A 17660-nucleotide genomic window follows, 5' to 3' on the forward strand; every position below is an offset into this window, starting at 1 on the left:
TATTCCAATCAGCTGGGGCCTGGCACTGCCGTTCCATAGAACTGGTTCTACCAGCCAGCAAGTAGCACGGAAGAAAGTATTTTCCATCTAAATACTGCTGAGTTTTGTCTATAAAAATCATCATCTCAAGAGGGGCCCGCATCAAAGGATAGTAATGGTGCGTATAAATATAATTTTGCTCTTCTGTGTGTTCTAAATTCTCCACAGTAGATATATGTGGCTTTGTACTAAGAGAAAAGAAACCCAACCTCTGTGAGGATTAAAGGTGAATTCCACGCTGGTTGGTATTTAGAGACTAAAGGTCCAGATGAAAAGTGCTTTTAGTGGTGACTGGATAGAGGAAATGCTTACCAAAGATAGAACCTCACCTGAAAGTCCTGAGATTGGAGTAGGTCCTCTGAAGGAAGATGCCAAAGCTGAACCTGGAGGAGATGCTGGGCACTGTGCATACTGATGTCTTGTGATTGGCAGGCCACTAGCTGCTAGGTTAAGACAGACCAGAGCAGAGAGGAAAAGCATGAGACGTGGAAAACAAGACAGCATTCTAGAAGACAAGAGACAGGGGCCACTAAGGGGGAAAGCAAAATAAAAATAGATATTGCAAGCTGTGAGCTTGAGGAATGAGTCGTAAAAAGACTGGGAGCTGCTCACTGTTCTTCAGTAAGCAGGGAGAGAAACAGAAGGCTGGCCCTTCATACATATAAAGGACAGCCTCCACTTCAGAACATTCAGGGATCAGGAAGAGTTTTACAGCCAGAGCAGAATAATGTGCTCAAAACACAGAACAGCTGGCAGGAGCCAGGTTGAGGTGGGGCAGCAGAAGGCCAGGAACAAACAGCAAAGTTACTGCAAGCAAGAGCGCAGGCCTGAGCATGGCTGGCCAAAACACCCACTCTACATTTTAAAGATGTTAGCCACTGTGTCCCAGTGTCCTTCTATTGGCCTTTCAAGTCTCTCCAATGGTAGTAAGTGACCACAGGTCTCCCTTGTGGCTTTGGGCCTATGATTTCTACATATACAAAGTTTGGGAGTTTTTGTTTGTTGTATTTATTTATTTGTTTCAAGTGAGAGTTTTGCTATATGTGGCCCAGTCTGGCCTCAGTCTTAAAGATTCAACACACACACACAACACCACCACATCATGCACTGCTGAGATTATAGGTGTGTCCCACAACACACAGCTCTTCAAGGAATCCTTTCTTTAAGTGTATTCCTTAGATACATTCATCTGTTGCCCCATAGCCCTGGTCAGTGGATATTTTATTCTTTTCCATTAAACATACCCTTGACTACTTTCTTTCTTTGCAGAGGTGGTGCTTCTTGTATGTAGGGCAAGTGCTGTACTATTGGACTGCATTCCCAGTCCTTTACTGATTTTTTTTATAGCTTCAACTAGATACATGCTCTTAGAGGACTGGCACTGGGCCAGCTGACATCATGGCTTTGAGATGTTTACAGGTGCCATAACACTTTGAAACTCCAGAGACACATCTCTGTGCCTACCTCTTGAACCTGAACCGACCTTGTGAGTGGTGAACCAACCCAGTATGTGACTCAGCTACACCAAATGGATGAGTACATTTGTACCTTGTCTTGGGACATTCACTTTTTGACCCCTGAGCAGCTCCAAGAAGGAGAACATCGAGGTGGCCATGAGGCTCAGACTGCATGGAATGACCCTGCTCAGGCACCCCTCATCTGAGGGGGCAATAACTGCTGGCCAGCGTCAGGTACCAGATGAGCCAATGTAAGCCATATAAAAAGAAACCAGCCTGAACTATTTGCCAACCTCAATGTCAGAAAAGCCCCTGAGACCACCCAGCTCATCCCAGTTGACACTCTGAACCATGACTGGTTGTGATACAGTGAGGGTTATGTTTTTATATTAGTAAGTTTTAGGGCGACATGTTGTGCAGAAAGGTAATAGGACCAGACGTACTTGAGTCTCAATGAGGATTTATTAAGTTTGTTTCAATAGCAAAGGAAGGCAACATTGTTTCTACCTTTTTCTCCTTTTGGTCTTCTATTGTGTTTTGTTCTATCTATCTATCTATCTATCTATCTATCTATCTATCGATCATCTATCACCTATTCATCTATCATTTATATATGTATAGATCTAGATCTCTCTTCAAACATGTATAAAAGGCTGTGTGTTCACACACAACAAAATCCTATTTAAAAAAAATATATATATATATATATATATATAACTAACCGCCTTCCCCTGTTCTCTGCAGACTTTGTTCCTTCTCTCTGTAGTATCTTTGCATCTTCTGTGTACTTTTTAGGTCATAAAACTGGGAACAAGATACTCTACCCCATGATGCTCTTGGCTCTGAGGTCACCTCATCTGGAAGGCACTGTTATTTTTGGCCACCTTTAGCCAATGTTAAATCTTCTTGTCGATGTTCCACCCATCTGTGGCAGGAGCTCCCACTCCCTTCCCAGGGCAGTCCAGGAGGTCTGCCGATAGCAGCTGCATCAGGAGCCTGGGGAAGACAGCAAGCAGGGTGGTCAGAAGAGACATCGTGAACACACAGCTTCCAGCCATGCAGTGTAGGTGGTGAGGCAGAGACACTGTGGTCTGGAGACCTGCCTGGATCCAAGTAGGGGGTGACTCACACAACAGTGGCCAAGCAGCTGATAAACCATGGAGACCTTGGAACACACAGAAACTGGACCATCGGTTTTCCTCCATCTCCTGCATGGAGGGTGTCTGCTCCATCTATACTTCCTCTAAAGGCTGTGCCCGAGTTACGCTGAGATAAGCCTACATGGGCAACTGTCAGCAGACGCTTGCCCCTGTGTGAGGTAAGGACACAACATTCTGGATGAGCACGGACCTCAGTAGAGGGCATGAAGAAGCCACCCCAGGAACTGCAAACACGCGCCTAAAAAGACGTTCTGCAGGGCTGGCTGACTACTCTAGCAACAGGCAAAACCGTGTCACCTCGGGTCAAGGAGAAAGCCCTACAGCCCAAAAATAGCTGCCCTCTCCAGCTGCCAGAGCATCTAAAATTATACCATTGAAGATTTATTTCTTTGCGCACCTCACCTTGGTTGGGGGCAGATCTGGGAAGGGACCCACAAAACGTCTTCACATGAAGGTGCAAAAGGCCTGTCAGCCCCTCAGAGTTATTCAGGGCAGGGAAAGGAGGGAGGTGTTGAAAGGCCAGGAACCAGGCAGAGGAAGCGCTGGTGAGGGACAGTAAAGGGCAACCTCTCCTATTTCAGACTTTCACCCAGAAGGAGCCTGGCCGGCAACTACATCCTAAACCCAAGGGCCAAGCAATTTGCCAGTAAATTCGAACCATGCGTGTAAACAATCCTAATAATTTATTGAGATGCCTTTTAAATACATGATTATGTGGGGATGCTGTGTGACTTTATTTAGAATTGCTTCAGTAAGGGGGGGTGTGTGCATTAAGGAACTATTAGAGAGAATCATGACAGACTGCACAAGGAAATGGTATATACTTACCACATTGGAATGCTGTCCTGAGAAAGCTAAAGACAGGTAATTGGGTCAAAGTGTGGTTTCTAGGGAAGGATTCACTCAGAAATTCAGGCGAGGACTCAGCCTTTCCGTGTAGACGTCTGGATAACCTGACCCCAGATGACGAAGCATTAAACAAAATAAAAGCAAGTAATCACCTCCAGTCCACTGAAACGACGGGTAAGAACTCCACGTGATCCCATTTTTGAAATCCTTAAGAAACAGATCACAAGCTCAAGAAGATGCCCAAAGGTAGCTCTGAGGTTGGGCACTTCTAAGGCGCCATGGATGGGCTGTCAAGAGAGGCAGGGATAAGTTAGGGAACTGAGAAAGCAAGGAAGAGAAAAAAAGGAAGAATGAAAGACCAGATAGTTGCACAGCTGTGGGTGTGGCTTGCGGCACATGCCTGAAGTAAATCCTGTGGAAGAAGAGTTGCAACAATAACCAGATCTCTTAGCTGCCGGATGTAGCTTAGTTGGAAAAGTGTGTCTAGAATGCAGAAAGTCCTGGCTTCAACCGACTCCCAGCACAATATAAAGGGACATGGAGGTCCACAGAGGCAGATGCAGGGGAATCAGGAATTTAAGGTAATCCCCAGCTTTTTAATGAATTTAAGGTCAGCCTGGACTACTCAAGACCTTATCTAGAAACAAATCTTTAAATAAAACAAAGACCAAAGTTCTACAACATTTATACCATTTGTCAGTTTTTAAAGAACTTTCCAGGCCCCAGGGAGTAGGGAGGCCTGGCAGGATGGGGTGGGGTGGGAGACTGGGGAACCCTTTTGGAGATAGGGGAGGAGGAATGGGATGAGGAAGTGTCACAGGGCAGACAGAGAGAGGGATAACTACTGGACTATAAAAAATGATTAAAGATAAAGAAAAAAAAAAGAACTTCCAGATAATACTACTCAAAACCCCAAGGAAGAAGAAAACTTCCTTCCTATTTTTATGAAGAAGAATGCTTTGGGTAGGAGCAATAAGGTGACCTGCCCAAGGTCACCCAGCTGCTTAGAGAGAGCACCTTGTGTCTTGCAACTGGAATCTTTCCGGCTAAATCCTTTCCTTTGTCTATGCCAACACTCTTGGGAGTTAGGAGAAGCATTAGAGGCTTGTTCCTCCCAGACCTAGTGTGGCAATGTAACTAAAATGACCTTTCTTAATCCCGATTTGTTCACATACTCCACAAATAATACAGAGCCACAGTGACTTCTGGGATGTCACATAGATTACTAATAAGTGGCCCGGCCCACCTACACTCTTTTCAAAAAAACACTCTCTCACCCAAGGACCCTGAAATCACACAATGTTCAAGTCCTTTCTATTGCATGATATGGGACTTGATATAATTTATGCACATGCTTGCATACACGTTAATCATTTATAGATAGTTTGTAATACTTAATGCAATGTAAATGTTATGTAAATAATTATAGTGTTACAGATTTTAGAGAGGGGAAAACAGCAAGAGACCAGGCCAAGTCTGGTAGACTTTGAGGATGTAGAGGATGGATAGATCTTTTTTGACCCCGAAACGGGACCTTATAATTTACACACTATGTTACCGCCCATTTCCTCTCAAGAAAAGTCAGGTCCTTCTGAACAATGGCCTAGTCTTATTCAAAGCTGTCTCTCCAAAATTGAAACAGTTCCTACACAAATAGGTACTGGGTAAATATTTATCTAATAAATCACACTGAGTATCAAGGAAAGCTTTTGGGCCAATGCCTGCTCTGTGTCCCAGGTAGCCTAAAACCACTTAGTCAAATCATCTCACTTAATGACGATTATAAGTGACAAGACACAAAATAGTGAGAGAAGACAGCGTTGAGTAGTAGGTAAGGAAGTGCTGGGGAGACGTGACGCTCTGTCTTTCTCCTGTTCCACTTAAGGCAAGAGCACTGGCCACGCTGCAATGTTAAAAGGCAACAAATTTAAAACAAATAAAGGAAATATTTTTAAAGCAGCGTATAATGCACCTTTGGAATTCACTGCTGCAGGATATTATTGAGGGAAATAGTCGAGCAAGATTCAAGAAAGGATTAGACATTTATATGAACAGGAATAATATTGGCAGTTACACTAACTAGGTTAAAAAGTTACAAGGCATGTCCGTCCTGGGCTCCAGGGCATAACTGTGCACCAGCTGAAGTGGAGAAGGAATTTCCCTTGTTGGTGAAGCATTGTGTAATTGACCAGATGCATGAGTGCTCATAATTTTGCCGTCTCCTGTACCAGAGGCAGAGAGCACTGCTGGGGGAGACGTTTCTGGAAAAGCCGATGAGGCAGCCCAGTGACCTCTAAGCATGATAGAGAGCACTCGGGGTCTTCAGGGATTTCACCTGAGAGGTTGGGGTTTTTTTTTTCAATTTCAGAAAATGGAAATAGTAAAAATAATTTCTGACTTCCAGATGATGAAAACATTTCATGAGATGGAGTAGTCATGGGGTGGCCATAATCTCATGAGAGGTACCGGAATGAGAGCTGGCAGCCTACTTCCAGAGCCCTGTGCCTCAGAACCCTTGTGGAGATTCACACATGGGCATCATCTGTCCCACTCTAGTGTCATCTAAGACTGTTATGTCTTACACATGTGTGCTTATAACACACACATTGAACAAAGCTACCTTTCACGGGTGTACCACCAAACAGTTCTTACTCCTGTCTACTCACCCTAGGAAGCGTTTGTCCATCAGAGTCAGCTCTGCTGGCAGGTTCAGCCTCTGATTGCTGCTACAGAGTGTGTGATGTTCCTTCACTCTCCTGCTGAACACCCGATGGCAGTTTTTTAACTGGGAATCAAAATCCACAAAAACAAAGTATCATACTAAACAGAGTGCTGAAGGAACAGAGAGATAGCCCACCAGGTACAGGGCTTGCCACAAAGCCTCTCAGAGTTTGATCCTTAGAACCCACAGGAGACAACTGACTCCTCTGACCCACACATGAACAGTGTGGTGTGTGTGTGTGCATGTGTGTGTGTGTGTATGACATATAAATAAACAAATAGGAATTAAAATTCAAAAGCACGATATAATTGAAAATATTGAAACCTGCTGGGCAATTGTGCTACATGCCTTTAATCTCAGCATGTGGGAAGCAGAAGCAGGCAGATATCTGTGAGTTCAAGGCTAACCTGGTCTACAGAGTGAGTTCCCAGATAGTCAGGGATACACAGAAAAACCCTGTCTTGGGTGCAGGGGGAAGGGAAGCCTGAATTATTCATTATCATTACTCTACAGTCTTCAGTCATCCAAGGGTGAAATGCGTTCCAAAGAAACTGTGTCCATGTTTGGAGAATTAGGAAAAGGGCCCCCGCATCCCGCATTAATATCTCTCTCTCTCTCTCTCTCTCTCTCTCTCTCTCTCTCTCTCTCTCTCTCTCTCTCTCTTTCTCCCTCCCTCCCTCCCTCCCTCCCTCCCTCCTTACCTCCCTCCCTCCCTCCTTCCCTCCTTCCCTCCTTCCCTCCCTCCCTCCCTCCCTCTCCCTTTTCCTCTCCCTCTTCCTTTCACTTTCTCTCTCTGTTACATACCATACAAAGAGATAGATGGAGATAGATAGATAGATAGATAGATAGATAGATAGATAGATAGATAGATATAGATGAATATAGAGATAAAAGAAAACTTGCAGGCCCAATCTTAAAGTAAATAGATACACCAAAGATGTTATTGATGGATGTGTTTTTCTGGAGAAAGTGGTCACAAATTCCATTGATATTTTCAGATATGTTCTCACATAAAGCAAGTTTTTAAAACACTGTTCTGGGCCCCAGTCCAAGACAAAAGTCTCAAATGGCTCTAGATGCTTTCCTTTCTGTGACCTTTGGACCGTCTATGTAAGAGTTGTTTCTTCGGGCCTCCCTTAAAACTGGCAGAATATCAATTAGATTTTTAGGCTGAAGATTATTCACATAGTGCCTACATCTCATCCGGAGGAAAGCTTTAAGCCTTGCTGTTGATACCACTGGACATTTTGTTAATTAGTTACAGATAAGCCCTTATAAATTTGCCTGTTTTCCCTAGATATAAGCTTTTCTGTGTACTTTTTTTCACATGATTATTATATAATCTTATTATTATCAGATCACAGGTAGCCTCCAAACCATGTTTTTATAAGGATTTAAGGGCTGGGGACGTAGCTCAAGTTTACAAACTGCTTGTCTTATATGTATGAAGTCCTGAGTTCATGTCACATCTCTTCATAAATTGGTCATAAGAGTGCAGTGATGTACTCCTCGTACTTGGTGGGAGGCATTTAGGATATTCCTTGGCTACATACAGTTTAAGGGCAACTTAAGACATAAGAGACCCTGGAGTTGGAGAGGGAAGTGGGAGGGGAGGTATTTGTTAGTGTAGTTCTTAGGTTTTGCCAGCAGTCCCTACAGCACCATTATGGACACAGCCATGTCATTGTTCTTCATTGGGCAATGAGAATTAGGATTAATGAACCAAAGAAAGAGAGAGAGAAAGAAAGAAAGAAAGAAAGAAAGAAAGAAAGAAAGAAAGAAAGAAAGAAAGAAAGAAAGGAAGGAAGGAAGAAAGAGAGAGAGAGAGAAGAAGAGAGAGAAAGAGAAAAGAGGAATAAAGGAATAAGAAAGAAAAAAGTATCAACTTTTCAAAAAGGTGCACATTGGCTTCTGTGTGTCTCTTATCTATGGGGACAAACATGCAAATCAGAGATTCCAGTTCTCAGGTCCCAAGCCAGGCCGCCTGGAGCTCTCTCACAGCGATGTACCACCCCATCTGAGAAACAGCTCAGGAGTGCGAAGATGGTTCAGTGGTAAGAATGTTAGCTGAGCAAGCATAAGGACCTCAGTTCAGATCCCTCACTAAAAATCCCAGGTGTGGCCTTTCCAGGCTGTAATCCTAGCCCAGGGATGGGGGTGAGAGGCTCAGAAGGATCACTGGAGCTTAAGATGGAGAATATACAAGAGGACACCTAATAATGACTTTCTCCGGCTTCTGGCTAACAGGGTTCTCTCTGTGGCTCTCTGTCTCTGTGTGTGTGTCTTTGTCTCTCCTTCCCTCCCTCTCCCTCTTTCTCCCCTTCTCCCTCTCCACATCTCCTGATTCTACAGTTGCTAACCTTATCAGTTCTGACAGAACAAAGTCAAAGCAGGGAAGGACAGCTTCCTGATCTCCCAGTTTTCTGTCACATGTCCAGTGATCCTCATGAAAGTCAGAGAGTCCCCTGTTAACCAACAGTGCGGAGATGGAGTGAGCAGGGCCAGTCCTAGGAGAAAAGGAAATCTGATGAGACCAACACACAAATATTTTCCTGTGAGGTGGAAGAGGCACAGCCCATATGTGACCACAAGCCACAGAAGGTGAAACCTGATGAGGCCTGTCAGCCGAGCTCCGGAGGGATATTGTAGAGAAGCAGTTGGTTTGAGCAGCTTTTCAAGGGCCTTCACTAATACCCAGCTTTGGGGAGGGATGACAGAGAAAGAAAAGAAAGTGAAAGCACTTTCGTCTATGGTGCTAAATTTATTGCCTGGAAAAGGAGGAAAGCAAACAGCACAGAAATGGCAATCTTCTGACTTGTGGAAATCAAATAAGTGGTTTCTTTCCTCCTTTGTACACCAAGGCCAGCGTGTTCACACAAAGTCTACACAGGCGTTGTTCTAGAAGAAGCCCAGTATTCATGCTCATCTCCACAAAGATTCTGATTAGACTCTCTTCCAGGTCAATATGACTGAGACAGTTCATTTGGCAGCTCCTTTAGGTCCATCACCATGAAGGACTCTCAGGAAAGGCACAAGTCTTGCCTTTTTTTTTCTTTTTTCTTTCTTTTTCTTTTCTTTTGCAGATAATATGATAAATGTCCCAGAATCAGGTGCTGGCTAATAGCTTGTGAGAATTAGCTACTCCAACATGGCATATTATCCTGTTTCCACTGTTTCCCTTACACTTACCAAAAAATATGTCTAGAAGTATGCAACCTTGTCATGGGGAACAGAATAAGGACACCCGTGATTTACTCCCTAGGTAATCCTGTGCAAGTACATTCGCTTTCTAGACCTCCCCTCTGCACCTGAACCATTCAATGGAGATAATATCACCTACCTACTATCACTTTCTTAAAATCCATTTTTCTTACCATCTTCACGGCCCACAAGGTGATTTTTGGAAAAGTCAATCAAAAAAGGAAGGAAAGAAACATATTTTCTTCTCCAACAAGTAAAAGCAATTAAGTGTCAAGTATTAACTGTTCCTAGGAGTAAATTTTTTTAAATGGGTTAAAGGCTCGGCCATTATAGACCTCCAATATGTAATTTCTAAGATAGGGCCAGGTAATATATTCTTTTTAATTAAGTGGGAGATAAAATGCTAGAGCGACGTGTCCCTTCAGAAAGCACTTTTTTATCCATTTCCAGTGGCGTCCAATTGCATCATGCCTTTTAAGAGGAGCAATTTGTTTAACATCCCTTTATTTTTCAACCTTCAGATGCGAGAAGCATTGATTTATGATTTTGCTGGTTAAAGCACTGGTGTCTGAAGCAATAATGATTTCAATTACGGAACTTCCACCAGCGTGCGTTATTCTGATTTTTCTCTCCGTTCTCACCACATTTCCATTCGCTAAAGAAGGGGGAGTCTGAGTAGATGATGCAATTTTTAAAAGCCCCTGGACTAATTTAATATCAGGAAAGAATGTATGGACAGATGGACTGATGTTCCATTTTGGATTATGGGGATGTATTGTATTTTAATATGCTCTGACAAACTCTCAAACAGCTCCCTGGTGAGCCCCTACCTGATATCATTAGGGTTATTTAGTGCTTGGAGCCTGCCCAATCCCCACTGGAGCCGCAGTGAACTCACAGGAACCTGCACACTCCATTCACTCCACGTCTAGGGTCACGCTTTCTCTTTATGCTGGGCCGGAAGAAACGATTAAGCTCATCTTTAGATAGTCAGTGCCACACAACCGACACTGTCTTCCAATCCTGAGGGCCCAGCTGCTCAGCACTTCACTACTCAAAATAAATAAATAAACAATTACTTATTTTTCACTACCCTAAAAAATTAATTACTTAATTTTTAAAAATATTGAGAAAATTAACTTTTAAGAAAGAAAGTTTTACTTTGGCTTACAGTTACAGTGGTATCTGTCCGCCACGATGTGATCTCATTGCTCCGTGCTTTGGATGACAGACGACATCATACTTGGAAGATGTGGCAGAGGAAAAAACCACATATGGCACCTGAAAACAAAGAAAAATGGAGTGTCTGAATATCCCCTTCCAAGGCAAGCCTCCAAATGACCTAACTTCCTCCCAGTAGATCCAACGTCTTAAGTGCACCACCACTTCTCAAAAACTACATCAGCTGAAGGACAAACGTTCTGCAACATGGGCCCTAGGAGGACACTCCAGATTCAAACCACGGCAGAGCAAGGCATAGTCCCATATGCAAGGCTGGTAAGCATGACACTGAAGCTAGCCTGAGGCCATGAACAAGGGAATGGCCCCATGCATGAATGCAGCTTGTGACCTAATGGCGGGGATATAATGAAGACGTTCTAAGGACACTTGTTACTACTCATTTAGCTATCAAGCTCTTGATGCAAAGCACCCTCAAGAAGCTGAAATTTCTTCAGGAATCTTATTCAGGGAAGAGGAAAAGGCTCTTAGCCTTGTGTCAACCAGACAAGCAGCATGTCTCCTCAGAAGAGATTTCAGCTTTGCAGACCATCTTATGGAAGGAACTGGAGCCAAAATGTTGGTCATGAACAGGGCCACATCTTGACCAGGACTGATTTGTCACACACAGCTCCTGCCTTTTGTCTAAACCTAAATCTCATGACAGAACTTCAGAGATGGACTTGGGCATGTCACCTCTTTGTTCTTCTCCTAGTGTGACCTCAAACAAATCACTTTTTAATTGCATTTCCCTACTAAATTGTCTCTTTAATTGGCCAATTGAGGTGAGGTGGTTGATATTGGTTTGCTAGGGATTCTAGGAGCTGGTATATGACCCTAACTCCATCAGTGCAGCCAGTCAGATGTTTAAAGACAGAGTCTCACATTAAAGCCCACACTAGCTTCAAACTATGTAACCTTGGCTGGCCTCAATCTCCTAATCTTCCTGCCTCAGCCTCCCTAGTGCTGAGATTACAGGCATGCACTGTTATTCCTAGTCTCCCTTTCACACTTATTAAAGGTGTCATCCAGTGACGAAGTGTTGTATAATTAGAGCAGCTACTCCTGTGCCCCAGGCAAGTGTCATCACAGGGGTTCATGAATCATGGGACCACACCTTCAGATATTTCGAAGACAACAAGAAATTTATAGTGTTATACTATTAAAGTTTCTCTGGTCTTCAGCATTAGATCCACACTTACCAAATGCAGCCTGCTTCTGCATGCTTCCCTGTCGGTGCACAGGTGGTAGACTTGTCCAGTTATTGGAAGGATGTGCACAACAAGACATCACATTCTGTAACTCTGTCAAAAATTAACTACTCAGAGCAGAAGCAAGAGCTCCGTGTGTATGAGCACTTGGTTCACAAGCATGGGGAACTACAGCCCCAATGCTGTGTGTGTGTGTGTGTGTGTGTGTGTGTGTGTGTGTGTGTGGAGAGAGAGAGAGAGAGAGAGAGAGAGAGAGAGGATGAGGATTGATGACTGTCAGCCTAGCCCCATGTTCAGTGAGAGACCCTGTCTCAATAGATAGAACATGACACTCAATGTCCTCCTTTGGCCTCTGCATCTGCGCACACATGGGCACATATACCATGCATGCATACACCACACACACACACACACACACACACACACACACACTAAGTATTTTTAGTCTGCTGTTTCAAAAACAGTTAAGGAGATTGTTACTTACCAAGAAACAGGTGCTAGACATTGGGAATGTAAAATAAAATACAATGCCCATTTTTCACCTTCAAGAGGCTAGCACTTATGTCTATATGAATTATGAAGGATCTCAGATTTACAAAAATTAAAAAGAAGTGCCACCTAACATTGAAGCCAAATCTATCACATTTATTTTTAGGCAGGAACCTCCTTTGTTACCCTTCAAGTAAATTAGTTTGTTCCTATGCTTAGATTTGAAACTTCATTTTAATTTGAGAACTGGTCCTATGACTGCCAAAGTCTGTGTAGGACACCCTCCCATTAATGTCTTCAATAACACCTGGAAGGCAAAGTTGCAGCCATACCATAATGAAGTTTTTCTTCATCAAATCAATGCTACAGATTTCTTAATTAAGCACTGGTATTACTAGGCCTTCCCATGATTTAAACCTAGTTCTTAATCTCAGTGCTTCTATGCTGCTATAGTTTTTATGGGAGCTGGCCAGCCAATGCTGTACCCATTAATCTTTCTGGGAAAAAAAATCATCTTAATAATTCTCTTTTTCAATTGAAGGAACAGAAGCCCCAAGACACAAATAAAAGCATTCAAGGTCTAGCCAATGAGTTTGTAACTTAGAGCTTGAAATATTATATCCAAAATTGCTTCTTGGAAGAAACTCATATCACAGTTAAGATTCGTTCTCGTTAAACTTTATGATTATTTCTCAGAGTCTTCCTTGAAATGCCTCAAAGTACTTCCCCTGAATTGCACATGGGGTCCCTGTTGTTGTGGTTGTTTCCTTGCGAATCTATTCATTACCTCCTCTGAGGACTTCTGAGGACAACCCCTCAAACTATGCTACCATGTGTAGGCATTTGGAAGGGGTCAATCCACGCCAGTGGTACACTCAGGTGGGCTTCCTCATTCGAACGCAACATTTCATTCATCCTCTATCTTAACAACAGTCAATGACAAGAGATCTCTTTTTCTTTTCCATACCTTGCCAGCAACACCTTGGAACATAGCTCCCTATCCTTACTCTTCCTAAAGCCCATCTCCATCACAACCTTATAAATTTCTCCCCAGGCCCATCAGTCAGTCATCAGTTACATATCCTACCTGCTCAAGGTGCTGGAGATTGAGTGCTGGGGAGAGCATCTAAGTCTTTTGACTTGATTTACATTGATGATCATTCTCATAGGACCACAGGCTTCCGTAAAAGTAAGTTTCTTTGGCCATTCTTCTTCAGAGTTCTCATGTGGAAAAGAGAAGGGAAAAGATTGAGAAAGAAATGACTTGCCCAGGCGTACAGCTCTCCCCTGTCATTTGTGGTCCTGTGTTCTTTACCTCTTCTCTCCCAGCCATTACTTACAACATTTCTTATCTTGGTTAGGTTTCTATCTCTGAGATAAAACACTATGACCAGAACAACTTGAGGAGGAAAAGGGTTATATGGTTTACATGCCCCAGTCACAGTTCATCACCGACAATTCTGAGCAGGAACTCAAGGCAGGAACCTGGAGGCAGGAACTGAAGCAGAGGGTATGGAGGAGAACTGCGTACTTGCTAGCTGCTTTACCTGCATGTATGTATATGCACCACGTGTATGTACCACGGATATGCCTGGTGTCTGACGAACTCAGTAGAGGCCACTAATGCTCTAAAGCTGTGAGCTACCATATGAGTGATAGAAATTGAACCTGGGTCCTTCCTCTGCAAAAGCAACAACTTCACTAAACTACCGAGCCCCTCGGGTTGTGTTTTATACAGCCTAGGACCACTTGCCTACAGGAGACACAATTCACATTGGACTGGGCCCTTCAACATCAATCATTCATCAAGAAAATGCCCTACAGGCTTGCCAGCAAGCAAATAAGAGGGAAGCGTTATTTCAAGTGAAGTTTCTTTTTCCATGATGACCATAGCTTGTGTCAAGCTAACAAATATCTAGTCGGTACAGTTCTTAAAGTAGAATTTTACTTTGGCTCTATCTTCAGCACAGATTTACTTCAGGTTGGACCTATATAACTTAAAATCCAAAGTCCGAACTGCTCCAAATCCCAAAAACATTTTGAGCGCTGATGTGATGCCACAGGTGAAAATCCTACGCTTAATTTCATGTGGCAAGTCACAAACAAAACACAGCTGTGGTAAATATGTGGTCCAAGGTATACAGCAAACAAACCCAGCTCCCTTTAGACTCCGGTCTCATCCCAAACCCAGCTCATTATGTGTGCACAAGTATTCCAAAACAGAAATAAAACATGAGTCAGTTTTCATAGCCAGCATGTCACATAAAGACTGCTCGGCCACTGTAAAGCCTTAATGAAAGCTTGTTTTGTGTGGATTCCTCATCATCACCAGAGACTGAACAGCAAACCATAAGCATCTGATATAGACCCCATCATCTGTAAAGGATTCTTTCCCATGAGCCACTACACAGAGCAACCAGAGCCAGAGGCAACAAATGTACTCATCTGAGATCCTTGCCATCCAGAGAGCTGATCCAGCTAGCTCCCACTACAGGTAGACCTAGAATGCATGATATTAAATCTGAAGATGATTTTGATCTAATTCAGAATGTGAGTAACGGGAGGGCATAATCTATTGCACACAGGAAAATATTTCCTGAGTTATCCTTCAGGTAAGTTTGTCAATGTAGCCTGCTTGAAAGCTCCATTTATATTTAAGGACTAATCCTGTAAATATCAAAACTCACAGTGGGTACATTCCCATGAAAACCTCTAAATAGCAGTGGGCAGTTTTTGTCCTGGGCCCCAGAAGTGAGACACAGATGCATAAAATTGGGTGAGTTCAGGGAGTTGATATATGGGGTTGGAGATTTAGCTCAGTGGTAGAACGCTTGCCTAGTAAGCACAAGTCCTCAGTTCTGGAAAAAAAACAAAAACAAAAATAAAACAAGGAGCTGATGTATTGTACCAATGTCTCTGCAGACTTTAGAGTTTACGTAGGCTATATGTTCATACATTTATTCACAGATAATACACTTAAAATACTAGCTACGGTCTATATGTATTTTCAATACCTTTGTAGACCAATAGTGATCAGTAATATGAGCAGAGGCTATAAGTAGTAACCAAACCCATTAAAGAAGAAGTTAGGGGTTTTTTTGGGTTGTTTTGTTTTGCTTTTTTTTTATGTGGTCTTCCGGGAAACTGCCTCTGGACATAACTACAGAAAATTAACACAATAAGTAAAGCATTATAGAACAGCTATTAACTGATTACACTAATAAAAACCAAATGGGGGCCTCGAGTCTACCCCTCAGGGAAAGCAGGACAGCTAAAATAAACAAGGTGAAATATGGAGCAAAGGATAATTAATTTTAAACAATAATAATACAGTTACCTCCCACCATGGTTTTTTTTTTTAAAGAAGATTTCGATCTTTGTGTAGGGAAAAACAGAAAAAAAGGTCATTCCTTTCTCCTTAGGGTCTAACTTTCATACTAATAGGGGTGTTCCCCTGGGCTAACAAATGGGAGAAAGTAAGGTGTGCTGGCAAGTTTCTTAAACTCTAGGCACATGGGCACAATGATTTAATAGACCCCCATTATCAAAATGTCTTCCTAAGAGGAAAACTGGGTCTCCCTGAGCCAAAAAGGTGTGCCTTGGCAGTATGAAACAGCAAGTTAGGTCCAAGAAAATCTGACAGGCAGCAGAGGAGGAATAAAACAACCTGTTCCTCCTATGTTGGGTAGAAGTTTAAGTTGAACACTCACTACATCTCTTTCTGTTGCCTAAATTGGAAAAATTTTGAGTATACATGGAATTGGCTCTATGAAAGGAGGGGTCAGGATGGAGAGGGGTCTTCACTTTCCATTTCACTAAAACACCATTCATGCACCTGCCTTCATATCCAATAGTCCTAGCAGTCACCGTAGTAAGTGTGTGCTGGGTGACATGTGTCAAACTAAATGCTTAATGGGAGTTCTTGCATTATCTCACAATTTGTAGGTGAAGACATGCAGGCAGAGGGTGACACCATGACATGCTCAAGGTCCCCTCCCATGGGCTCTGCCCACTCAAGAGGCATCCACCAGCCTGCTTTGACTTAGGTACCCCAGCTTTGTCAGAAGCCGATGGTGTAGGAGGCTTCTTCCTCCCTCGGCTTCTTCTCGGTTATTGTTCTAACCAACCTAAATCCATGTAACCAATTCTTTTTGCCTGGCATATGCAAAACTGGGTTATTTTTACTTCCCACTGGCAAAAAGTCAGCAAATTCAAATGAAATGATAATTTCTATGTGAGAAAAATAGTTTAGCATTTCCTTAAAATGTGAAAATATAAAAAATCTTATGCAAGACACTAACTTTTCAGTTGGCAGAAAATAGCCTGGTGGTGTCGCACGAAATAAAACAAGAGCAGCTCAGATCTTTACTGCCTGAGAATTAGAGGAGAGCTCTGCTGCCAGGGAACAGCGGGCATCAAGGCATGGAAAGAGGAATGATACGTGCAGGAGATACGTCTGTATATCCGTAGAACACTCAACTTCAACTATAAAAAGGGTCGCACTTCTTCAATATTTGGAAAAATGTCCCAGGAGGCTTCCAATGTGAGGGCTGACAAACAGAAGGCTCAGAAAAGGAAATTTAAAGTTAAATGGAGGGAAAAAATATCCAACACAAGAGCTGACCAAAAGCACAATGTGTTTGGGACTGCATTCTTGCTGGCAAAATGTTAGAGGCACTTCCAATAAGGAATCCTTTAAATAGCATAGTGGTTCTTGCCTTGAAGTAAGACAGGAAAAAAAGTAAAGAAATTACATTTTTTTAGGGATTAGGAAGAACAGAAAAATCACTGTCTATGGATAACATTATCTGTCTAGACAACTCAAAAAGAACCAAAATTAGCTAATTATTTGAGTAAGGAACCAGTCAAATGGCAAATGTATAAACAAGTAACTTTTCCCAGAAAACAGTAATAAAATATAATAGAAAAATGTAGAAAAGCACAGAGTGTGAGACCATCTAATGAAAAAAGAGGAGGAGGAGGAGGAGGAGGAGGAGGAGGAGGAGGAGAAGAAACTCTAAATGTATAGAAGGTCATATAGAAAGATAAATGGGAGAACACATGGTTTATTTCTGCATGAGATAACTCAAAATTAGAAATCTTAGATTGCCACAGGAATGTACAAATGCATTCTTTCACATTTTTCGTTTAGCAAGGTCTTAAAGAGTAACACATAAGGGCACAACTCTCAGGAAACCGCTCAGTGAGGAGAAGCTTACCAGAGAGGAAAGGGTACTTAAGAAAAAGGGAAATGCTGGAGGAACGTGAAAGGAGAAGATGAAGAGATGAAATAAAGAAATAGGAAAAGGACCAC

At 42.6% G+C, this 17660-nt stretch overlaps 1 long non-coding RNA gene across 1 annotated transcript; it reads right to left on the reverse strand.

Moving 5' to 3' along the window:
• Window positions 1-1939: 1939 nt before the first annotated feature.
• On the reverse strand, window positions 1940-10901 carry LOC114628725. Its single transcript, XR_003712525.1, has 5 exons — window positions 10600-10901; window positions 8588-8734; window positions 6172-6290; window positions 3658-3792; window positions 1940-2492 (listed from the first exon to the last, which is right to left on the reverse strand). It is a non-coding gene; the product is annotated as an uncharacterized LOC114628725 (long non-coding RNA).
• Window positions 10902-17660: the final 6759 nt, after the last annotated feature.

The sequence above is a fragment of the Grammomys surdaster genome, unplaced genomic scaffold (genome assembly GCF_004785775.1).
Source record: "Grammomys surdaster isolate TR1022 unplaced genomic scaffold, NIH_TR_1.0 271, whole genome shotgun sequence".
NCBI classification, from domain to species: Eukaryota; Metazoa; Chordata; class Mammalia; order Rodentia; family Muridae; genus Grammomys; species Grammomys surdaster.